The sequence below is a fragment of the Mycteria americana genome, chromosome 9, assembly GCF_035582795.1.
Source record: "Mycteria americana isolate JAX WOST 10 ecotype Jacksonville Zoo and Gardens chromosome 9, USCA_MyAme_1.0, whole genome shotgun sequence".
Taxonomy (NCBI): Eukaryota; Metazoa; Chordata; class Aves; order Ciconiiformes; family Ciconiidae; genus Mycteria; species Mycteria americana.
In genome coordinates, this window is record NC_134373.1 from 41,332,014 (window position 1) to 41,358,001 (window position 25,988).

A 25,988-nucleotide genomic window follows, 5' to 3' on the forward strand; every position below is an offset into this window, starting at 1 on the left:
CAGACCACTGACGATATTTTGAAGAAAAGCTTGGCGAAAAATGTATTCAAGGCTGATCCAAGCAAAGTAAGCACAATGATGTCAGTGACTGATGAATACCCCAACAATTAAAATACAACAAAATGCTAATTTACACACAAAAAAAGGCATTTCTTGGATTGTTAGAAGAAAACGCAGGGAGACAATCTAAATCCACCAAACCTAGCTTATTTTGGTACTGACCTTGGGAGCATCTTTAGCACAACAGTTCCCAGAGCCCGATCTGTTAACCCCTGGGCTTGTAGGCCTATGGAGAACATGCGGGTCTCCACTGTTTCTATGGGGTTATTTGGGTTATTTGATCTGCTCTTTATACACAGAATAATTAGCCATTTTCAGTAGACTACAATGTAATGGTAAAGGCTAATTGAAAGTGATGAGCCCTAATATGGTATCTGAAATCTTTATGGGTTTTATCAACGAAAAAACAAATTACATTCTCCATGTAATCATACGACATTGTGATTTGAATATGAACAAAAGGATCCATGTTATTCTGCTTATATTGTGCATGACGTGATAAATTCAGGCATTCTCTTTTTTGGCTGAGTACTTTTAGACTCAACTCTAATGTTACTTCCTTACCTACTCACATTAGCGAAGGATTTGGGGTGTTTGAGTAAGGATGCCATATACAGCTTGATTTTCAAAAACTGGTCACCACCCATACAACAGAAGTTAAGCTTGTTAGAAGTATACTGGAAATCTCCTTAAACCTCATGAACACCAAATACCAAGGGACCAGAAGTAAAAACTATTGTGAAAATGTATGTAATTTTATTTAAAGTACAACAAACTACAAAAATAAAAATTAAGACCCTCCAAGACAAAGAAAAACCAAGAGGTGAGATAATGGTCTGTGCCACAAAGAGCACAGCACATAGTATTGGTGTGTGCAGAGAACGAGACAGCGACAGCTTTTTACTTACCCCTGTAACTTCAAACTCTGGGGCCCTGGTGCAACCGGAGAAGTATTTGAGCAGCTGGGGAAGGCAGCAGCCCCAGGAAGAGTTCTGAGTGCAAGCTCTACAACCCAAGGCTGGCCAGAGACTCTGTAGCACTTCCCTCCTTCTTGACTCAATTCATCACTATATACTACAGCACGAGAAGTTTTCACGGGCAACCTGCTGCTCTGCCTGCTAATTCTTCCCACCTCACTAAGCTGTAGCAGAGGAGGTTGTGCTGGGGAAATCATCTGTAGATTATATTAAACTCCTAACTTTTAAAACCTCCTGTTCAACCCACCTCTTACAAAGGTGTTTTATTCATCACCAAGACATATTTACTCTAGCTGGAAAATGTGTTTGGAGACTGAAATAATGGAATTTTGCCACCAGCCACTTTGACACTGGGTCTCTTCTAAACAGTTCATAAGAAGTTACTATTTCCCTTGAGAAACCACATGAAAGCATTTCTTGAGCAAATGGAGCTACCTTTGCCTTGAAGAGTATCACGTGATCTCAGCCATTCTACATGCAACTAGTTTCAAACTGATTTTGACTCACAAGATAGTAAGTTGCCTTGAAAACTTCCCCTTAAAAACCTGAATTAATCTAAAAGCTTCATGAAAATTCATATAAAAATACAGTTTGCAATACTCAAAAAAGGGAAGTCAAATGTAGAATAACATGTTTTCTAAGCAGCTTCAAATGCCACATCAAAACAAGAGAGCGTAGAGCCAGATTCTCCTCTGGTCGAGGATGACAACCAGAATGGGCAGGCAGAGATCCCAGGCTCACTGCTCGGGTTGATGATGACCTCCTAAAAATCTTTCACCCTACAAAGTGCAGGGTTGAGGCATCACAGTGAAAAGCAAAGACCTGAATCCTTCCTCTCTGATTGAGCTTTTCAATATTCCACTAGAAGGACTGACATTTATAAACTGCCCTTTTGAAAATAATTCATTTTCCTTTCCTCTTATCACATAAAAGATACATTCTGCATAAAACTAGCCACAGATTTGTTCTTTTTGCTAATACCTCAGTTAAATACGATGAACTACATTTTACTCCACTGTGAAGTGCATTCACTTAAATGAAATGACATTGCTGTAAGCAGGAGAACAAAATTTGCTCTAATTCAAGAAAATCCCTGTAATGCACATCACTTTTTAAAATCTCTTACAAGTGGTAGCATATGACTTTCAACAACGTAGGTTTGGCAAGTTATTAAAATAAGTCATGCTTATGAGAACAATGTGCAAGCAAAACTCATTTTTTTTCCTAGACATATTTTCACTCGTACTCAGCTGTTCTTGCTAAGACATGAGTGGCTCTGTTACCACTTTGGCCTCTCAGTGTACAGATTTTAACTTTGTTACTTAGTTAATTCATTTGCTTTAACATGAGATTTTTAAATACAACTACCAGCTGTTCAACATAACGAGGTTTCATTTACAATTTTCTAATCACCATGAGGGTAGACAGAAAAGAAAAATCTCAGCTTTAAAATACACATTATTTTATACCAAGGGAGAGAACAGCAAGCATTCATCTGAAGTGACTGCTTAGGATGACATTTTTGCAGTGAAATATATTTTCACTTCAAGATCCCCACAGCTACTCTGAGTTTAATTGCATGAAAGACCACCAGGATTTCTTTCTCAAACACAAACCAAAGCGTATCACCAAAGAAACAACTATTACATGCAGGAAACCAATCCGTAGTTTCTAATATGTTGAAATGTTTTAAAGGGAACCAAAAGGCAAAAAAAATTACAGGAAGCGCAACTTTCAAGTGTGCACCAAACTGGGGTTAGGTGCTTTGATAAAAGGAAAAGTTTGCAAATTAAGCTATTAGCAGGGCACAGAGCTGTACCTGAATAACGTGCTCCTAACCCAAATGGTAAGGGACAAGTGGGCACAAGAGGAAAACAGGTCTCAGCCCCTCTTTCTGTATCAGTGGGGAGCAGAACTGAGACTGGAAAGCCTACGACGCACAACTGAAAGTGTCCAGCATTGTCCTACCTTCTGGGAGCGGGGCATGTGGAGGTGGGGGTCACCAGGTTTAAAGAAATGTTGCGACTGCCAACAGAGAGAGAAAGATGGTAATTCCATTTTGCAGGTAAGTTGGGGTCTGTTTTGAAACAAGAAAATACTCTGTATGTAAAAAAGATACAAGATTTAAAATGAATTCTGCAGCATTTAATACAGAAAATTTCCCCCCTACTTGGTCACATTACAGGAAGCTGATTATTTTATAACTTGGCAGCAGAGAATGGTTGAACAAATGGCAAAGCGTCAGATATAGACAGGTAATAATGGGTTCGTTCTGTAGATAACCTACTCCAGAGAAAACGTGTTAAATTAGAAATGCTGAACTAGGGGGAAGTAAACAAAAGTTACTAAATTGTGCTACTCTAACACTTCCCATTCTGAGAGAACACATGAATCATGTGGCTGAATATTTGTCACAGCTGTGATTTCAGCATCAAAAAGAAATAATTTTAGCCTAGATTTTAGGGGAATTTCCAGAAAATTTGTCAGTTCAGCCAACCGGATACTAGACTTCTCCGTGATCTTCTGCAAGTTTAGCTTTCTTTGGGTTTGAACCCACAAAGCAACAAGCACTCACTTTTGAAACCACTGTGATGACTAACATGGTTAAGTGTCTTGGTGTCTTCTTGGATGAGGCCAAAGCTCTCAGCACACTGAGATACCAAGCTGTGTTTTGATGGGTTTCGGTGCTTTTAAACTGATGTGTGCACTGAATATTTTTAATTTGAAAGATGAAAAATGTCAGCAATACAAAAATATGAAAATGCTGAACCGCCGTTTTTCACTTTTTGCGATAAAAAATGATGCCCTTAAGTTTTCTGCTCTAGTAAAGCAGTGTGTTTTTATTCTTGGCAATGACAAAACTCAAGTTCCACCCGCAGTCCTGACTCACTGAGAGCGTATGGTAGGGGAAGTGGCCTAGCTTCATAAGCCTGCATTAGAAGCTATAGCTGGCAGCAAAAGTGCATAGTTTATATTCCAAAAAAATGATTCTGAAGTAAACAAAGTATTTGCAAGTTCAGATTGAATTTTATAGCAGAGCAGAGGAGATCCGAAACTTGGAAAGTATTTAAAAGCTCAAACCAAAATATTTTATGTGAAACAAAATATTGCATTCGATTTTAAGTTAATTGTTTCTACATTTTCAGTTTAGGCACTGAACTGAAAAAATGCCGACGATTCTGATTTTATTTTTAAAAAAAGAATTCCTGTATACTGATGTTCTTACAAACCCTGCCAAAACACAGGCGCATGCATAAGTATACCCAAACTTTAACCCCCATGAGTTCAGTTTGACTTTCCATACTTATTTGAACAATTAGCTGATGAAGAAACTTGCATTTTCATAGATTGATGCTATCACCCGAAATTAAAAAATGGCTTTAACTCACTCTAAAATTTTAAGAAGGAGATTTTAGATTAGAGTTAAGTCAATCTAAAAGCTAGCTGCAACTGAAAGGTGGTGTCCTGCTGGCTCCCCTCCCTTGCTGTTCTGCCCACACTCTGCTTCTCCTCTCCTGGCTTTGGAGTTTGTCTCACTTTGTGGTGAATCAGTGCAGAAAATGAGGCAGCAAAGAACTAACTACACAAAAAACAGCAAGTAGTTTTCTGCCAATTTAACTCCCTGAATCAGCTCACCACAGGGCAAACGAGCCACAGAGCCTGCACCAGGATCACATGGTTAGGGGAACAGGAGAAAAAAGATGACTCTACATATAGATGTATTTTTTTTACATCAGCTCATTTTTGGATTGTCTTAGCTCTAATGTAAGACCTTACAGCAAGTTCTAGCAGCCCTCTTTTCATACCTTCTGTGCTGAGCTCTCTCCTTTCAGGTACAAATAATCTATTCTTAAGCCCACTGACAGAAGGAAAAAAAAACCTACTTACAGTTTTAAAATTTCTCAAAAGAATAAAAAGCAATTACAAGGCAATTTATGCAGTTGTTATATCTGAACTATAAAGGAGGCTAATATTATTCTCAAATGTATTTTTTTAAACAGCTCACCGTTCTTTCCCTGTCAACCTCTTATTATTGTACCTTTACTTATCAGGACCCGTGCATTCAGAGAAAAAAGCAGCATTTTATTGACGAAGACATCCGCTGCCTCGGATACATGCTACAGGCTCCCCCTGAGCTTCTGCAGCTCAGTGGAGGCAGGGGTGAGCCTGCTTTGTGCTTCAGTCGCACTGGAATCTCAACTGGAAATGCAGAAAGGCATCTCCAGCTTTCGTCCTCAGGGCAAACTGCTCAGGGAACAGGATATGCTTTAAACATCTAATATCCCGCAGGATGGTTTTCGGGCATATCGTTGGGGATTGATCCATCAGCTGCTTCACAGCTTGTGTTTAGCAAATACATTTTTTTCCTGTGGAAATCCTGCCTAACAGGTTAAAAGGGAATTTTCCATTTTTCTGTATCAGCCGTACAACCCACAGCAAAAACCGAAGTGTAATCACACAGTTAGCTAAAGCTGACCTGAGACCCCCCTGTTGCCTCCGGTCCTTCTTTTCATCTCCAGCTGCACACCCTCACCACCTTCCCTGCGGCAGAGGGGACTCTGGATCAGACCCAAGAGCTCCGCTCCGGAAAGCTCAGCCTGAAGGACAGAGAGAGAAAATTAGTTGAGCTACACCCCTGCGCTGATCCACTGTACGGCTGCGGGACCCCCCAGCCCGCACGCCAGGGGAGGTGCGGGAGTGTGGCTAAGCGCAGGTGGGAGGACAGGACTGGCCCTCTCAACAGTTTCAGACTGCAGCTTCAGGGAAGAGCTGGTCCGAGACAAGTACGTTCACAGGAAATCTTCCGCCTAAAATAGGCGTTGTTCTTCTACACCTCCTACTGAACAGTGGGTACAATTCATGAATATAGACTTTTGAAACTGATTCAGAAGAGATCTGAGGAATGTATCAAAAAGTCCATATGGTTTTGCCAAATCAAGTATGCAGAACTGGGTAAATTTAGCCATGTGCTTAAGATCTAAAATTTGTCTTGTTTGACCCAACTGGAAGGAACATAGTCATGAGCCACTTATACACACATCAATCTGACTAATTCTTCATCTTGGTGAGGTCAAAAATTTATGAGTAACACATTATTTAATGTGTGGAAACAAAAGGACACCTCAGTTACCAAAAGAAGTGCAGTGGAACATGAAAGCACTACCCAGACAGGTCTAAATAATGCTATTTTCTCTAACATATTTAGGTAGTGAAATTACAAGTGACAAGTGGTTGGCTCTTTGACAGCTGGGCCTACGTTTCCAAGTTTTTCTCCTGTAACTCAGAAGAGTGAAAGCTTTGTTTTAAATGAAGGCTGAAATTCTTACAATAAGACAGGAGGTGGAGGCTCTAAGAAAAACTACACGCTGTTCGTTGTAAAAATCACAGGTGTTCATAAGAGTGAGGTGTCAAGCACATAAGGAAAGGCTTCCCAAACCTCTCTGCACCATCGTATTTCCATTTGCATTGGGATAGCTTAGCCTAGCACCGTTCAACGCCACGCGCCTGGAGCACCACGGAGCTAGCTTTCAAATTTCCCTTCCACCACCAAAGGCCACCTCTCTGTAGCCTTTGGAAGCTGCGCTCAAGGTCAGACTCACATTCCCCAAAGTTCAAGTGGCTGAGCTTTTGCATGCATATACTTATAGGAGTAAATCTTAAACATAAGCTAGTTGTTCTCCCCCCTCCTCTTCTCCGCTCTGTGATCAGAGGCTTTAGCAATAGTTCCTTGCATTCCCCTAAGAAACGGGGGAATTAGGAAGCCTACCAAAACCCCCCTATTTTCTGGCATACTTGCCATATCAAAAGAGTGGCGAGTAATCAAGCAGCACACGCAACAAAGTACCCCAAATTCACACAGCAATACAAGGTGCAACTAGAAAAGGAAGGGTACTTTAAGCACCAATACTAATTTCAAGATAAGCATGCAAAAGGTAATTATTTATCAAACTGAATATGAAACATTGAAATGCAATGCTTTTTTAATGGGAAATACATGTAATAATATATCTACATGCAAAAGAAACACATGGAAGTCTTTTGGTGATTGAACTCGCAGATTTATCTAGAAAAATTTTAAAGATTTATAGCTCTTTTTTTGGTCACATTAACCCAGCCCTTTTAATATACACAGAAATGTATGATCCTTGCAGCGAAAATGTTCAGGACGTTATTCTGAGAAGAGTGAAATCCCAGAATCCAGGAACCTGCAGGTGAATCCTGGCAGTGAACGAGAAGCTAGTTTTACCTTCCAAGCCTGCACTTTTACAAGTCCTCTACATATTAAAAAACAAGATAATGCTTTTCAAAAATATCAGCCTATGGTTATAAAACTGTTTTCCATCCTCTTTTCTCCCTTGAACCTTTAATTAAGTCTCCACACTGCTTCGAAGCAGCAGCAGTCTAATGGGTTCAGAATATTTTCTTACAAATAAACTGTTCAAAACACACAGACTCTCTGTGAGTTGTAGTCTTTGAACACAAGCTTCTTTAATAATCCCTTTTATTTTTATTTATTTTTGAAAATATCAGATTCTAATCCTCTCTAACCAATGTACACTACCAGTAATAAAAAAAAGGCATAGTTCTTTGGAAATTTTTTTCTTTCTTTGCCAATTTTGTGATGAATACATGTATAACTATGCAGGATTTCCCACATGAAAAGTGTTCACAGCCGCAAAAGAGAGCATGAAAATGGTTTTCATCAGCAGATCTTAAAGTACTTTTACAAAGCACTATTCTTTAACAGATGGGGAACCTGAGACTCAGGCAGATAAAGTAACTTGCCTAAAGTCACCCAACAAGGTATTACAAGCTGGGTTTCTGCTGTGGTAGTAGTTTGCTCTTGTGACTCTTTAGGACTATCTGGAATAAATCCACTATGTGTTAGACCTTCAAGAATGATGTTATGGCATCAGATTACAAGTTTCCTTTGACAGGAGTGATACACACCCTCAAAAATTACACCTTGGGAAGCTAAGAGGGAAGGAGAGAGGCCAACATTGTGCTAAGGGGGAAGGGATAAGAATGCAATGACTACAAAAGCCTGGATCCACCTGTCCTGGTGGCTACAGCACTCTCCCTACAACATGGTGTAAAAATAAAGTGCTAATGAAAGGAGTGGACCATAGGTCTTTGCTTCACTAGCCTGATCCTATGGCGTGAAAACTATAAATCTGCCACTATGAGTTTTAAATTGCGTGCCTTGCACAATAAAACATCACCTCTTTTGTTGGGGATGCTTGGGGTCTCTGCATATTGGCCTGGAAAACCTATATTAGATTTCTGGACAAAGCAGGTATTTAATCTAAAGCCCATATTACATTATGTTCATACCAGCGGACATTCACTCTGAGCTACGGTGCCACCCTGCAAAGCCTCTACAGCGGAGTTCAGAGCGTTTGGCAGCTAGAAAAGCCATAACTGAACTATTTGTGTAATTTAGTGTCATGTAGTTGTGCTAGCAATAAAATACCTGGACTGTGTATCTAGATAGACACATGAATGTTTTTATCACAGCCCATGCAAAATATTATTAATTTCTACACCTGTACGAATCATCCTATATTTTGCTGCTAAACAAACAGCTGAAAGATCCTACTGCAGAGGAAATGCATTTGGACGAGTACCTTTTAAACCTTCCCAAGCAAACCTTATCTTCCTCTTTAGAGGTAAACTGTGTTTTTGAGCAGCTGAAGATTAATACATAAAAGTTGTATTTTTATTTACTGTTAGTAGAGCGATGCTTCTGGTAGTTTTCTAAAAATCTACACTTATTCTGCCTGTACTGCCATGCTTACTTAAGATTCCCATGATACATTAATATAGCAGCGCGTGCAGAGCCTGCTGCGAATGCAAGGCACATTTTCCCGCAGAATTGTTTGAAATATAAATTCAGTGCTTCATTTGCTAAACATTTGTTTTCTTCACATTTCGATATTTGGAAAGAAAAAGATAGCTCATAATTAGTAAAACATTCATCACAGAACGAAATAACTTTAATCTGTTGTTCAGAAGTCTGCAATAACTATCTCTATAAATAAATTTCTGCTTGCTCTTTTATATTTGTACTAGTGGTAAGAAATTCTCGACTCTAACTTGGTAACAAAGACTTTAGCACTATATTCTTGAGGTGTAAACCAACAATGAAAGCTATTATTTTTTATTACTTGCCTGTTTAAACAAAAGAAGACAAAGTCTAAGATATTCAGATTTGCAACATCAAAGTAAACTCTGCTACTTGACAGACATTTAATAAAGTATCACAAGTCATGCATGGAAAACATGAAGACTACACTGCTGTAAACATTAGCTGGCATGCCTAATATTTCTCGGTGGTCTGAGTTCACCGTTTTATATTTCAAAGGCTATGAATGAAGACAGCTTTACAGTTGCACGTGTCTTCTTGCCTGAAAGAGCTCTTTAACAGTACTGAAAGCAGTAACTTTAACGTTCTATCCACCTCGTCTTACCAGAGACTAACGATGAACATTTATAGTGGCATTTCGAATGAGAATAACCCAACATTTTCCAGTCTGAACATACTTGTCACTCAGAGCTGCATGATCCTTTTCATATATCTTAGTGAGTTTTGTTCAGCTAGAAGTGTGTGGAGCATATATTCTAAATTACATGTCAGCTTGCAGCAATTGTTAATTTGCAGCAGTGTAATAGCCTGTGAAAATGAAAGCTTTGAAATAATTGTCCACTTTCCTTTGACACAAACCAATTCCCACTATTCAGACGTTTTCAAACAAAGTCCCAGTGACAGACTGCAGCGCACTACTTAAAAATTGCTATTTCAGCAAATGGAAACCTATTTTAACTAGATGTTAGGGAATGATCGTGGAAAACACAAAACCTTCAGCTCTGTGAGTTCAACAGAATAATCTGCTACTCAAGACCTACTTGAACACCTCAGCTGAAGAATAAATATTGAATCAACAGATCTGGGAACTGACTTGCTAGAATTTTATTTTTGGGAGGATGGGAAAGGCTTGACACTATTCACATTTAAATTCTGTATCTGATTCAAACAAATTGGAGCAAAATTCTTAAAGCTTAATGAAGTAGATTCTTATTTCAGCCTCTATCAAGACGTTAACTTATCAGTAACAAAACAAGGTAATACTGTTGTGAAGGCCACATGAGGTAAGCGTTACATATAGATTGCAGCGTAGAAGAGAGGTCTGTGAGCCTAGGCTGACCACGGTACTCACACACCGCAAAGCCCTAAGTCAGTTATGCACGTCCCCTCTAACTACCACCCAAACAAAACTGTACATCACAGCACAGCATTACGTGCTGAACAACTCAACTGAGTACTACAGAAATGTAATAGAAAATTTTCAGCCATTTTTACTGGAACTCTGGTACTGTAGTGGTAGCAGCAGATGCTGTATGCACTCATTTTGAGAAGTGTTGAACATCCAGAATATGAAGGGAAGTCAACAGCAGCTGTATGCACTCAGCACCTCTGAAAATAGCAGCTACACAGCCTTGAGGTCTTAGGTGTTAGGAGTTCAATTAGAGGAAAATTAAAACAGTTCCATTATGACGCTACTTTAAAAGCTGTTTAGACATTAAGATATTTAACTTCAAATATGCGTATTTTTAAATTCCTACAGACTTAGAAGTAAACACTAGGTAGCACATTTTGAAGTTACAAGTTTCACAATCTCAGTAATATAAACGATTAGTATGTTGCCTTGGCATTTATGCACAAGGCATGTGTTTTCCTTCAAAAAGATGGTTTTAGGGGTCAGTCAACTCATAAGTTGACTGACTCATAACACTACTAACCACCCAAGTGACTAATTGAGAGATGATTTCTGGTCTGTAATAAACAGTACACATTAATCCCATATATAATTTTGCATAAAGAGTGCATGTCAATTTATATAATTTTTGTGAAATTATAACACTAAGAGTGTAAAAAGTCTTCAGACTTGAGATTCGGCTGTTGCCTCACTAAGTAATTTGCCATTTGGATTAATGACTTGCTAACGTTTCAGTCAAGCACAAGAGGTGATTGCTCGTGGCCTGCCAAAGAGGTTTCAGTGGCTCCAAAAATGGAGGGTAGCCAGGAGCCCAGCGAAAGAAGTATCCAAACTACATTCTCCTAGAGGCAAAGAATTACACATGCTAGGAGCACAGAGGTGCTCACACTAAACCTCACACCAACGAGCAGGATATGGCATTCAGCATGCCTCTCCTGCCTAAGAACTGCAACACTGGACAGGTGCTAGGACTCGATTACTGTTCAGGCAATAAATAACCACAGACAGCTAGTGAACGAGATTTATAAGGGACAACTTCTGGGATCTGACAGGTTTGGAAATGTAGAGGAAATGCAGAGGGTTTCTTTTCTGTCATCTCTGTCGTGACAAACTTCCACAACTGCGTTCATTTGTTTGGGAATTTGCAAAAAGTCTGATTTGCTTTTATGTTTGTCAGATCAGGTTAAGGTATAAGCATTCCAGTCCTTCAAAAGCGCTATTCTTGAAAGAGGATCGTGAGAGCACTCTAGCAATGCTGAGCGCCATAAGCTCACTAAGGTACACATCTTCTGTGCTGCATGGCCAGTCTGAGGAGCGAGTGGGAGAACTGTCTTGCAGTGATTTTCATCAGCCAACCGATAAGCTTTCTAGAACCATTATTCACATAGGACAAAGACCTTCTGAATCCCAAGCAATTTTGTAATATGTCACCTGATAGAAAGTATCACACATCATAGATGTCAGAGCAATAATTTCAAATCTTGGATTTTGTGGAAGACTGGAGAAAAAGGGAAGTTACCTTTTTCTTGCATTTTGATTTACATGATGACTATCCAAAGCTAAGGAGAGGGCCAACACATTGGAACTAACACCGTGATGTGGACTGTCGAGAGCAAGACTAAACACCCATACCCTTCACTGCATGTTCAGTATCTCCACTTGTACACAAAATATGTTTCCAGAGCACCCTGAGAGATGATGCCATTTCCTATCAGTTTAATGCAGACAGATAAACTGGAAAAAAGACACTGTGACACCTCCACTCCCTTTCTGCATCCTGATCTCAGGTCACAGAGCACACATTGCTGAGACACAGAGGTACTCTGAGCCACGTCTACTCTGTGGCACAGGGCAGACTTTCAAAGCCCCCTGCCAGGACTAAAGCATTACGAAATGATTTATTTCTGAGGCCTGAACTGAACCAACTTTCATCAACCTTAAAGATATTCACCTGAAAAAGCACTGGGTCTACTTAGTCATAAAACTTTGAGCAGACTGGGATACAATGAGAATGTTCAATGTACTAGCACAAGGCTACTTCACAAACCAGTCGGTTCTGTGGCATTCGTGTGCGACACCAGGCAATGAGGTGAAAGCAAACACCACAATCTGTGATCAAAAGCAGAACAAATAGCTTCAACACAAAGCACGGCGAGGGTGGCTCAGCCTTGTGCCGTTCAATCCCATCTTCTGCATTAGGCCAGCCTCTGGTACCAGAAAGTGGCAACTCACAGTGGAAAAGCTGCATCCATTGGTACACGAATTTGTACAGTACTTTAACACAGCTTTCAGGAGAAAACTTAAGTGGGAGTAGCAGTAGTTTCACACGTACAAAAGAAGCCCTATTTAAAAAAAGAGAAAAAAAAAAAGAAAAGGCTAAAGAACCAGGAAGTGGAGGAGTAAATGACAGCGGTAGAGAGAAGAGATGTCTCCTTCCATTTAGACAAGCAGACATACTCTTGCAATTTAATGGATTGTAAGGACTCAAAGATATTTACTGTCTAGCCATGTAAGTACATTCCAGCTCTTGATTTGCTTTTAGCATTGAAACCAGTCATATATTACATCAATGTGATTCTTGTTTGTTGAAATAAGTGAATAATTTGGGGAGTATATTCAATTCACTGTTTAGACATTCCCTTGTTTCATCTGTTCTCAATTTCCACAATATGCTGTTTGGAAAACTACAGCTGGAAGCACATGGCCAGTCAGACAGTTTGGTCGAGAACTCGGACATCTTAACTAATTTCCTCAACTACATGTTAGTTTAATAACATACAGGCTAAGTTGTTATGAACATGACATACATCACTTTTTGGGTTTTGGCATGCAGAGTTCAAGCAATTTGAGGACACAATTCTGTTAAGCCAATCTGATGGCTCACTTCTGCCAAAAGGTGCTACTCCATGCTCCCGCATGCACAGCCTCCCCAGCCACGGGTCCCCATCCCCTTCCTCGTGCTGGCACTTGCCTGCACTGGTCTGCCTTCAAGATGAGCCAGCTGGGGAAACTAAACCAGCAGAAACCATCCACTTTTTTGGTAGTGCTGATTTTCTGCTGGCTTAGGGCTCTCAGCTGGCTCTCTGAAAGGTCAAGAAGTCAGTACAGAAAAAAAAGCACAAGCATGCAGCCAGGGAAAAGGGGAAGGAGCAGACTGTCATGTCATAAAACTGCACCATCAGAGCATACCTGGCGATGGCTTCACTCTTGTTCTTCTCATGTGAAAGAATTTAACAGTTCTGAAATAGGTAGAAATATTGTTTCTATTGCTAAAGCCTGTAAACGCTGAAGTTACTAGCTTCTGATGTTCTGCGGAACAACTTTCCAACTTCTGCGGCAATTTTCAACAAAATCTTTTAAACCATAATTTTTTTCTATTGTAGGGCTTAAAATTCAGCTACTCAGAGATAGCCAGTGAAAACAGAAACATCAGCCATCTAAATTCCCATAATATTGACTTGAAACAAAATACAACAATGTTTACTCTATTGCTTTGGCGTGGGTTGGTTTGTTTGCAGTCAAACCGTAATTTATACTGGCTCCTCACATATTGATATGTTGAGGAAATAAACAGTAAATACTATTTCCAATCCATCTGTTTAACTTGTTAGAAAAACAACAGTCAGAGGCTTTTCAGAATTGTATTTTTTCTGTACAAAAACCAAATAGGGAACTAAGTTTTTGTTACGCTTAAAATACTCTGTGTGTGTGTTTGGATGAAGCGTCCAGTCTGACTTCCTAACTCTCACTCCAGTGCTGGTCCTGGCAGAGGTTTGCGAAGTTTGCAGCGAGTGAGTGACAATCGTCTGGAGGAGACCCACCACATCTGCGAGCCTGGCAAGAGCTGTCCTAAGCTGTGGTCAACTCTCCTCGCTGTTTCTCTTTGTCTGACACACGACTATGCCTTTTAGAGAAAACGTCTCCCACCTAACAAGGAGCTTTCTGTGAACGGTGCTGTGAGGAGAATCAGGTCTGCTCCTTCGTTGTTCCCCTGCTGGCTGTGGAGTGGAAGACGCTCAGCTGGTGCATAAGAAAGAAGATTTTTGCCTTGTAATCTTCAATTCTTCACAGACAGAAGAATGAAGGTACTTATCTAACATTCATTCTCGAAAACTCATCAAGTACTGAACAACTTATGCAGACTGCCTAATGTACGTCCTATTGCCAGCCTGCTGTACTGCTATAAGGGTTTACCCCAGCCGGCAATACTTCTAAATAATGTAGCCTGGTTAACTCCATTCAGCTCCAGTAGTCTCATCGGGTTTAAACAAGCATAAAGCTGACGTAAAACAGCCTCACAGTGTCTTACCTAGCCACATTTTCTGGCATTCAGCAATGTTGTCTTACAGTATGGACTATACGAAGGCCTATGACAAAAGGTCATATTTAAATATAAAGCCAACATAGTGCATGTTTTAGCCATCTTGTCTTGTAGCAGGTCATGGATGCTAAAGAGGACATGGTGTTTCTTTGGCCTCTTGAGCTAATCTATTCACTAAGCCAAAAGAAAGCCTTATTACAAAATAAAAAAAAAAATAAGAAGAAAAAAACCCCACCTGGCTTACAACGGCTCAGGTGAATGCCAGAGCTGGTAGGAAGGAGCACCCGGTTACCAGCAAGAGAAGGTGGAAAGGAGAGGAAAGGCCAGGACTCCCATTTTGGCCTCAGCCACCAAGTAGACAAGGCAGTGGAGTCCAACTTCAACTGTTAGGATTCATGTTCTGCTGAAAGATGGAATAGTCTGGGGAAAAAAATTCCTTCTCTTCAGATTGTCATTTCCTGAGTCTAAGTAATTTAATGCCAATGAACTAGAGAGGGGAAAAAAAAGTATTTGTTGACTCCTGTAAAATGAGATAGAACTAGCAGCTTTTAAGGGTTCAGTTATGCTGCTTTCAAGATCTAGGCCAGCAAGTTAGTTCCTTTTTTTAAATATTAAAAATGTTGAGATGGATATGAGTTTTACAGTCAAACCCTGAGGTAGGTAATTTAAACCATCTGAACTGCAGAGCTGTTGCTGAAGCCAATAAAAATACTTCATAATTACTTTTTGCTTCCTTTTTCACCAGTGTCAAATACCGGCATTGTTAAAGTTCAGAAACATGACACTTTTCAACACTTGAAGAAAAAATGCTTACCTAACTAGCCAGATCAGTACTTGAAACAGTTGTCAATAGCAGCAATATTCCTAGGTGTAAGTTATGAGCTTTGGAACAGCAGGTTTCAGATACTCACCAGGTGTCTGATAACATGAGATATATGAATGATTTTATTTTCATTCTGTGATTTTGAGTGTTTTCCTGCAACACCCACTCAGAAGAATCTTTCAATGTATTTTAGGTGCATTCTATATAAACCTAAAACTATTGACAAATTTTGCGTTTCTTTTTGTAGCCTGTCTTTGTCAACTGCAGATCTTTTTTAAAAAGGATTTAATTTGCTCTTGGTTTTTTCTTTAATTTCCAGTCCTCTAACAAGGGATTAAAATAGATAAACAGGCTACAGCTGTTTAGCCTTCTAAATTCTGACACCTCCTTCCTCCATTTGGGACTATAGTCTCTTTTTCTTTTTGTCTTTGACTTCTTGTAGACTGAAATCCAATACTTTTGTCTGCATCTGCTGCTAAAAGCCATTTCTCCCCAGCCACAGACCAGTCCCCTTGTGTCTCATTAAGCACATTTACATTTGGCTCTTAAAATCCTAAACAGAGCATTTCATGCCTAGCAATAGTGCTCTGATGAAAGATGCACTCTACTCATGGCTTCTGTAATGACACATGGTATTACCCCATTATTTGGGGGGACTCAAACAGAATCTTATTAAAAAAAGTGACTGCCCTGTTACAAACTTTTTTTTTTAAATAATCAGTACTTTTCTATAGTAGGTAACAATTAAATTGAATTAAAAATCATATAAAAAGTAAAATTTTGCATTGTGGATTAATTCAGTGGGGTGGGTATTTTTGTGAAGCTCCTCCTGAAGTCAATCAAGAAGGGTTACTTCCTCAAGAAGATATTAGCAACGCTGAGAGTCCCAAGGTATGCAAGCCATTTGGTGCCATCAGCCTTCTCAAAGTCACATGATTCAATCAGGAATAGCAGGCATACTACATCACCACAATGTAATTAAATACAATTAATCAACTCTGAACCAATTGCTTCAAGAAGTGCCCACTGAACCTTTTCAGGTGGCAGGAATGTCAGGAATTCATGATTCTGGCACACAACAGTAGGAAGTAATTCCAGACTGGCTCCTACAAGTCACATTGGCTTCAGTTCAAGGCTTCTATTGATCATTCGTGTGGTAGCATAAAATAAACAAAAAAAAACCCCCAAAACAAGAAGGAAGCAAGCATTCAGGAACCCAGCCCTGAATCACTTGGGATTTAACACGAACAAACAGTATCTTGCATCATATTACAAGCCAACAAGTAGAACAACCTGTAGGCCACAGGTGCAGCATGCTCACCACAAGAAGCTATCTTCAATCACCTAGCTGTGCTATCTGAACTAACTGTATATTCTATGCAGCTCCTACATGTAGCTCCAAGAAAAATGAGTAGTGTTAGACTAATCTAAAGCTAATGAAGGAAGTCAGGTCTGTCCCCAGAGTGAATTGTCACATTTACCTTTGCAAGAGCAGATGGGAAAAGCAGGCTTTTGGATGCTTCTGTAGGAGTTTACAGCCAACAGCTCAAGGTCTGCTAGACCTTGAGCTTTCAAAACATGGCTTTCAAAGAATGGACAGCTATCATCGTCTCCAGCTGACATAACTAAATGATGCTCTGATTCCTTCATAAACTTGCCAGCAGCGTCAGTTTTAGCTGGATTACTCCTCAAGGCACATCACCACCAGAAGACATTGTGTCAGCCGCTCTAGGGATCACAAAAGCACAATGGAGACCTCTCCACTATAACACAGACAGTATCAGAATGGGCTCAAAGTCTTTTTCCATACTTTGGAGGACATCGTTAATCCAACAGCATTAGCATTCATTCAACTTCAAAGGCAGAATAAAATCAAGGAACTATTAAGAACTTCAAGGTTGCTTAGACAAAACCAACGATCTAACAATTAGCAAATATGATCTATCATGTAAAAAATGTGAGATCATTAAAAAGCAGAGACCTTAAATGAATATGATCTCAAGAAAATCTGGCAGAGGAGTACCAACTAGCTTGATGACTGTTGGTCCTTACAAGCCAACAGACATAGTGAGACCATTGTACAAGTAGTAGCCTGAAGTATCCTCCTTCCGTTCAGAGTCACAAGTCAGAAGAAGGCTCACTTTAGCCCTTTGAAACATTCTTCTCCACCCACAGAAGCTGCAAATTTTATCTGAGAAATTCTGCGTGTGGTACAACCAGCAAATTCCTCAGCTGGAAACAAAGGAGCATTGCTGTCACCCAGCAGTCGTGGGCTGAGGAACTTCCTGCCCCCAGCCAACAGAAGAACTCTCCTCTTAGTGCTGCAATCAGAATTTACCAACCTACTTCCCATTCTCTATTCTGTGGCCAAACTTGCCTCCAGCCAGAAGGAAAAATAGGCAGCCTTCTGCCTGCATTTCCCCTTTACTATCCTTACAGACACACACAGAAGATAAGAACTCAGAAAGAATAAGTACTCAGACAAGGTCAAATGTAAGAGCCGTCTGACCTCTTTTTCTTTTAAATCCTTATTCTGATTTCATTTGTTTCTGTTGTCCCCGTTTGCTTTCATCTCTGCAGAGTCCCAAGTGTGAAGACATTCTGTGAAGACACAGAAATCACCCTCAGAAACCTCTGGTACCTCTTATCTGGCCTTTTTTCCTGTAAGACAAGAGTTTGAAGCACCAACACCTTTCTCTGGAGATCTCAAGAATCTCCTGTTCTAAAAAAATCTGTAACCTTCATCACATGCATCCAGGTAACTCTCAGTTAAAAGAAACAAGTCTATCCCTGCTACTTAATGAAAATACTGCAATATACTCTTTTCAGCTGGCTACGCATATACAAGCAGAAGGAAAGCTCTTCCTTCTTTCTTTGACCCAGACAGACCTCTAATTGCAATAGGTATTTGAGTCTGTGTTATACTTCCTGAGCAGAGTCTCCCAGCTGTGCCTAACTGATGTGAATAACAGTATCTGGTAGACTATTTGAGTCATTTTTCCTTCAAATGGCTTTACTTCGGAACTGCAAAATAGAAAGAAGCAAAAAAGTGCTCTTAGGTATCATTTACAATAGAGTACTGAACAGAACCAATCTCAGAACTCAGTCTGAGCTTTACTCAAATTCCTTCTTAAAATTTATTTCTTCTGTTGCTGCTTACAGAAAGTTGGGCAACAAATTGTGGTCAGTAAAAGGCAAAATACTCACAAATCTCGTAAGTATTAAGTTATGTTTTACCCTGACTAGTGCAAACATGACTCAATAGTTCTGCTATGGCACTAGAGAGATCCAGATTCAAGTAAATTCACTGCTGCAGAGTCTTTAAAGTCCTCTTAGATAATCAGGAATATCACAAAGAATTTATAAACTTCCTCAGTTATTCCAGATTTTTCAATGTTCACAAAAGTGCCAAATGTTCAGCCACTGGCAGAGGTTCCATAGAAATTGATATAATTTGATTATTTCAATTTAATATCCAGTTATCCTCTGTATATATAGGCGCTTCATTTTAGAAACAGAATTCTTTCAAAAAGTTCAGAGGAAGAAAAATTAGAGCTACATGCCTAAGGTAGGACTAAATATTGTAATCACTTTTCATGCATTTTTAAATGCTAATTTTGTTTGAAATATTTAGATGACTTCTTCACACCTATGAATAAATAATCCCATGCCTATGTGTATATTATTTGTAGGCACAGGCAAAAATACAGCAATGAATCTTAATTCTTTTCTGCATCATCCAGCAGGCTACAGCCACCCAGCAGATAGGAGAAAAAGGATGTGAAATGGAATAGATCTTCCTTCTGAGAGATGACAATGTTTTGAAAAATCCAGGTGATAGATAGCTGATGCCACCACACATTGTTTTATAGGCTGCTACTAAGTGAAATTTTACTCTCCTGGGGGGGTTGATTAGACTTGTAAGAAAGTCACTTAAGTTTTCAGTTCAGAGACATTCAGAACAACAAGAAGTAAAAAAGCTTCTCATAGCAAGCAGTCAACGTGAATCATGGTAAAAGTCACCGCCTGGGCAGTGCAAGAAAAAATAGGAACCATGTGGTCTCAATACTATATAGAAATGAGCAAAAGGGGCAGGGAAAGCCTCTCATACTATTCATGCTGATCAAAAAAGATTAGAAGTATTGAGCTATTTAGGAAACCATTACGTACTATATATAACAGTGCTGCTTTTGACCAAAGCCAAACCTTGAAAATTAGAAGTCCAGTTTTCAAGGCCCTGCAAGGTAAAAGACTGAGGAAGAAATTGGTAGACTGGATGCAGACTTGCTTATTCAAAAAAAATTTACAAGTGCCATTTCTCCTAAATACAGGAGGCATCAAACAAGAGCTTTATGTTCTTTCAACCTTGCCAAAAAGGTGTGTGAATGGAGTTCTCCTGCTATTTCCTTTCTCTGTCTCCTTTTTTTCTCAAGTTCGTGCTCAGCAGCGCTTCAGGGTCTCTGGAGCTTCTCTGACAACTACCCTGTCTGGGTAAGAGGCTAACTGACAAAAGAACATCTCTTGCATGCACATCCTCACTTCTTTTTTAAAACTGCATTTAGCAATAGCATATATGTAAAGTTTTGTATGCTTTCACATGAAATGCAGTCAGTGGCCCTGTAGTCTGTTGCATACGCGTACTAGGTGAGATTGAGCATTTTGTCCCTCAGATGATGTATTTCAGAAATAGATCGCTGTATTCAAATGGCTAGGAAGCCAGTCTTCTGTTAACAACCTGTGCTTTGCTAATACATCCTCAGACTTCTGTTCTTCCAAATAATAAAATTACTTAGCAACTCATAGTGATTCTTCTGCTGATGAGGTTCTACTGAAATCAGCGGGGACTCTTCTACCAATTTTAATGGGCATCAAGTATATCAACTCATGTCTCATAATTTTGTTCCTGTAGCAGTACAAGCGAGGCATAGGTAAGAACCAGTCACAGTACAACCTGCATAAAAACAGAACAGGAAAAAAAAAAAAGATTCTGAGCTGTCTAGGGGGACAGATTAAATTTAGCACGAGAGCGAAGCAAAGGAGAAAAACTGTAACAGTTGGACTGCGGATGTCTCCGTCTAACCCTCTCGTGCTGACTGTTACTGCCTTATTCTTCTGGAGGCATTGCTGGGAAAAGAGGAATGGGTGACAATATTTACATAAGGCTCTTCTCAAGGGTGAGGGGGAGTATGAGAGAAGCACCGAACATTGATTTACTGGGGGGTGGAAGAGGCAGCCCTCACATCATCACTGATTTTATTAACATCACCTGGTGCTTCATGTGTCACAGGATGCAGTCCCAGGTCCCACCACCTTTCAGATTGCAGTGTGGGCTATGGCATCTGTTCAAAAATGTCATAGGTATGCAGCAGAGACTGGCTTAAAAAGGAAAAGTAAGACTATCATTAGGGATATGTTACTACTGTTTTCAGTCCAGGAAGCCAGGTCATTTTGGGTTCCCATAAATAGAAAGTGGCAAGCCAGTAAAAAAAGCCTCAGATTCTTGTTGCACAATTTTTCTCCTCCTGTTCTTGATTTAATGCCAATGTAACCAAAAGATTGACCTACAAGAGCTCAGATTTCCTTCCTGTTTCTTCCCTCCCATCTCCAAGTTTCAAACTCATAACTTTGTTATCTGTAAACCCTGCTACAGCTCTCTTCAACAAAGTTAAACACACTGTCAAATGAATCAGCAGTTCAAGTATGAGCTAACCCCCTCCAAACACCATCAAAGGTTATATCAACATAGGGATGGCTTTTTAGCATGGTTTCCTAAGAAAACAAGGCTTCTGTAAATATATTAGTTACCAGTCTGCCTACGACCCTGTTCTCCCTCTCCACCAATAATTTTTGAACCATTGGCCAACTTCAGCCATATTTGATGAAAGGACAGAAATCTCAATGCCATTACGGGGGATTGGAAGGGAAATCAGAGATACCCAAAACAGTACTCCTGCTGTGGGCACCAGACTCAAGTGTGGGGTGCTAAGATTCCTAAACCTCACCTGTAATCAGTTCTTACTCCATTTGTTTCAGAGAAACTCACAAGTTTGACCTTATCCTGAAAAGGACCAAAAGCATTCAGGCATTTGTTTGGTGTCATGAAGGAGCCATGACAAAGAGTTGAGAGGCCGCAAGGAACAGCTTCTGCTCAAGTCTCGGGATTAAAACCTGTGCTTATTTCCTTTGCTGTCACAAGGCAAGAACAGGAGATTCACATGCAAGTCTTCAGCTCTGGAGAATTTTATCCAGCAATGTACTTCATTCACCTCAAGCTCCACAATATCTTGCACCAGAGCATTTGCCATTAATGAGACACTAATCCTCAAGCAAAGAGTCAGTGTGACACTGCTGTGTTCACACAGACACATCCTGAAGCAAGGACTGCATCTGGTAGTCCACATTAAGGTTCTTGACCAAGTCTGAGTTCCTGGACAAAATCAAGACACGCAGCCATCTACACTGGTACAAGCAAATCCCGTAGCACTCTCAGCTCAGGAGAGCTAGTTTTACCCTGACACCATAAAGACTACTTCTCATTTAGTTCTTGACAAAACAGGGTTCCCTCTTTGAATCTTTTACAGTCAATATGATCTCTTTCCCTCCCCTGTAATCACACCCAGCTCGCTAACAATAAAAGAGCCCATCTTGTCAGCTTCTCAGTGTGGCAATAATGCTGCCTTTTGACTTCTTGCTGCAGAGTGGAAAGATATTATACTATTAACTGCTAATGGCAAGCCCTCGCTGCATATTAATAAGCCAGCCAATGAACAGCATGTACTTTATTATTCGTATTACAGCTAGCACAACAAGCTGAGGTGACAGACAAGTACTGAAAAAAAAAAGCTAAAAGGTATCAAAAGATGTACATATGCTCCAAGTTGTTGAAAAACATGTTATATCCAGGGAGATATTTTTAGGTTTCCATAAACTGACAGGTGCCTACATTATGCTAGAAGTCTTTAATCTATAAAATTGGATTTACAGCCAGTGCTTCAAGAAGAATGAATGCACCTAACAGCCACAAAGACCTACATTGTCTGTACATTTAACTGGCACAGATTTGTAGGACTCACTTAGAACTGTAAAGAAGTGTACATGTGCTCTTTCTAAATTTTCTTCAAGTTTTAATGGCCCAAAGTAGAAGGGGAGTTGTTTTGATTTTTTTATTATTGTTTTGGGTGAGCTTCACCTAATCAAAGCTTTAACAATATGTAATTTTTCCTTGGAAAGCTGGCCTGCAATCAGCATATTTAAATAGCAAACAGTTTATTGGTAACTTAACAGAATCTAACAGCTAATGACTCAAGCATGGGTTAAAGAAAACCATTACTGATGGCTTCCCTAGGCAGTACATCTGTATTGACTGTAAAGACAAAAACTCACCAGTTGTACAGCAAGGATTTTTCCTCCAGTCTCCAATCAGAACAGATTATTTCACCACAAATGCTGTCGAGTCTTTGTCTGATGGGCAGAATTCCTTTCTTGGCCAGATCTCTTCACCACTGACCTGTTAACAGAAAGCATTTGGAAGGTTTTACTTATTACAGATAGTATATATGTTGTATTAAATCACTGTAAATAATTGTTAAGTTGGTACAACCCTGAACACTCGATATTGCATCAGGATGACCCCCAAAACCAACTCTGGAATTCAAAACCAGGTGTTTCACTGCCACTTTCCTATGTAATCCAAACTACCAAGTGTCCTTTATCCTGTGGACTTCTGTATATCCTCCTTCAGACCCTAAAACACACTCAGCAAACCAATGATTTTTCTACAGTCTGATAACCTTGCTTATTGTCTAGTTATGTATTTCTAAACCTTTTAAAGCCTAAAGAACAAATTCCTAGTACTTGCTGTAAAACAAGAGTTACTGGAGTTACTACAAGGAAGGGGTATTTTGAATACCATTGTACCAGTCACAAACCTAAGTAATCCTCATATGACAAGGTGTTTCTATTCACCTGGTTCCACCGACTCAAGCAATATTTATTTATTTAACCACTACCAAAGAGTCTCTTCCATTCAAAATGAAATCATGACCTTTCAACCCTAACAGATGCCTCTACACGTGGAACTTGTAAATGTTACATGAAAACACCTGATTGCCTTCCCTCTCCTGGCGATTCAATAGAGACCCCGAGGCAGACCCTGACGTGGCAGTTTGTCAGACCTCTCTAGCTGCCCACGGCACAAAAAGGGTGATCGCTGATGCTTTTGTGCTTCTGAGAGCGTCCTGAACTGACTAGTTCTACTGTTTTCCTTGGATCAGCGCATTCTGTCATTCTTATTTTCTCTAAGCACTACTATCTTAGTCCTTCAGCAATTTTGTTTAAGTCAATTACATTCTTATGGACTGAGAAGTTATTCGAAGTGAGAAAAGGACTATATTTAAAGCAGGATATGAGTAATTTTTTTTTTATACCTTCAACAATGCAACTTGATTTCACATTAATAACATCTAGTTTTAATTTCTTACTGGTAACTCCACTTCAAAATAGGGAAGCTGTGTCACTGAAAAGTTGAATAGCTTGCCCAGATAAATTCAGCAAACTAGACTCCCAGCCTAGATACCGACCACTAGATTAGCTTGCCCTCCAATTGCTTCTCTGGGAAGATTCCCTCACTATTATTGACTGTTATTAATTTCTACATGTCTGTACTACACAAATGCCAGTGGTGAACAAAGAAGAAATCGCAAGTTCTATAATAAACACTTGGCAAACTTCTCAATGGAAGGTATGTCTCCTGTCTGACCTTATTATCCTTGCACTAGAATGACAGTGGGATTTAGCAATCAAAAAAAAAAAATTTATGCTTTAAAGTTATTCTAGCAAAAGCATTAATCCTTTCTGCCCTTTTAGGAACTGGTTACTTATTTTCCCTGAGCGACTGAGCAATAAATATAAATTGTGCAATTCTAAGCAATGGAAAGAAAATGTTACTTTGGTTTTAGTAGGATATAGGAGTTACCATAAAAGCAAATCACTAAGACAGATCAGTTCCTTATTCCACAAATATAGAATGAAAGGGATGCATCCTTCACCAGATTCATTTGAACATGAAAAAGGGAAAAAAAACAGAGAAAAAAAATATACAGCCAAACAGCTCACAAAGCTGTGGGACAGAAATAGAGATTTCAGATACAGCAGAATCTGCAAGTGAGAATCTATATACAAATAATGTGTGTCCAGCACACTCAAAATGTTTTTCTTAAAATTCTAAAGGAAAACAAATGGCAAATGACTGAGGAATCTCTGAAATCAAAGAAGTCTTCTGCCTGTGTGAATCCTTCCAGAAACACAAGACAGTGTTCTTAAATGCTAGAAGACAGCACTCAATCTGGTGTCGGAGGTCAGCCTCGGAGGAGGAGTAATTCACTGAAGAAGATGGTGATGTCAGCTCCAAACATGAGATGGAAAGGATCCAGGAAACCTGTTAGTTCTGCAACCATTCAGGAACAAATATTTAACTTGGGAATTAGCAAGGAGACCAACTTGGAACTGGCAAGGGATCTCTGTAGAGAAGCAAAGCAGGAATTATATAAGAAATGCAGGTCAGAGTCTGTAAGGAACAGGTCCTGTTCTGCTCGTTCCTCCAGCTGTTCCACTCAGACCGAAGCATTTGCATCAGTCAGGCATCTGCATTTTGCATCAACTTTACCGAGGCCCGAAGCATCCACGCTACCTTACGTGGTGGCTGGGGTGCCTTGAAAATGGAGAACTCCTGCCGGGGGGGGGGGAATAACTTCAATGAAATTACTGTATCTTGGAATAAAAAAGTAACCCTTTTTTGAACCTGCCATGGACTGATACTCTTTTCACATCAGTCTAAGGCTGGAAGAACCAGTTTTATACGTCCACTAATTTCCACTTTCCGCTCTTGGAACTTTTTATGCCCATACAAGCAAGGCTGAAAGGCCCTCTTGTGAGCAGGTAACGGCTGATACATGAGTTCATAAAACCACAACTCAAACTTCTTTCAGACAATGAAAACTTTAGCTACCTGAGCCTCATTTCTCTCTCATGCAATATTTTCATAGCTGTCATTAACTTTTTTCTGGAATTTCTGCATCGATAACTATACCTTGCTCCAAATACCTAGGTATTTACTAAATATTTCTTCTTTCTCTGTAATTCAAAGGGAAATATCCCCCTAGCAGCAGCAAGAGCAGTTCTAGGCTCTGCCCACCTGCAGGCTCTGGGATTTTAAAGCCTGCCAGCATGTGTAATGCCTGGCCCAAGATGCAGAGCAGGAACCGTCACAGGTGGTTTGGAGAGAATAAGCTTAAGTAAATGCAGTATAATTCAAAAGATGGAGACAGAGATTTGAGCCCTGATTTAAAGAGCTGAAAAACAGAACAGGAAGGAACCGCACTGCTGTGGGAAGCTGGAGCGCATGGTCTGGGAAGTCCAGAGCTGCTGCTGCTGCCACCACAGCCGTAAAACCTGGGAACTCACAATATGCCACCGATCCCTCTGACTTTCCCTACAAATGTTCTCATCTGGTATTCACTGCCATTTACTTC

At 39.9% G+C, this 25,988-nt stretch overlaps 2 long non-coding RNA genes across 27 annotated transcripts in view; one reads left to right on the forward strand and one right to left on the reverse strand.

Moving 5' to 3' along the window:
• LOC142414722 (uncharacterized) overlaps nucleotides 1-25,988 on the reverse strand; it is a 360,090-nt gene that overhangs the window by 289,385 nt on the left and 44,717 nt on the right. For 16 of the 26 annotated variants that reach the window (XR_012777194.1, XR_012777173.1, XR_012777190.1 and 13 more), the window contains exons 2-4: nucleotides 22,843-22,966; nucleotides 5,515-5,635; nucleotides 3,006-3,062 (exon numbers count right to left, since the gene is read on the reverse strand). This is a non-coding gene — a long non-coding RNA (uncharacterized LOC142414722). Of the gene's footprint in view, nucleotides 1-3,005; nucleotides 3,063-5,514; nucleotides 5,636-12,266; nucleotides 12,410-13,504; nucleotides 13,555-14,242; nucleotides 14,336-14,871; nucleotides 15,057-20,725; nucleotides 20,836-22,842; nucleotides 22,967-25,988 lie in introns of those variants that run through there. The other 10 variants (XR_012777176.1, XR_012777170.1, XR_012777171.1 and 7 more) reach the window with 10 other exon arrangements.
• Nucleotides 18,046-25,233, forward strand: LOC142414723 (uncharacterized). Its single transcript, XR_012777195.1, has 3 exons — nucleotides 18,046-18,217; nucleotides 18,958-19,027; nucleotides 21,493-25,233. It is a non-coding gene; the product is annotated as an uncharacterized LOC142414723 (long non-coding RNA).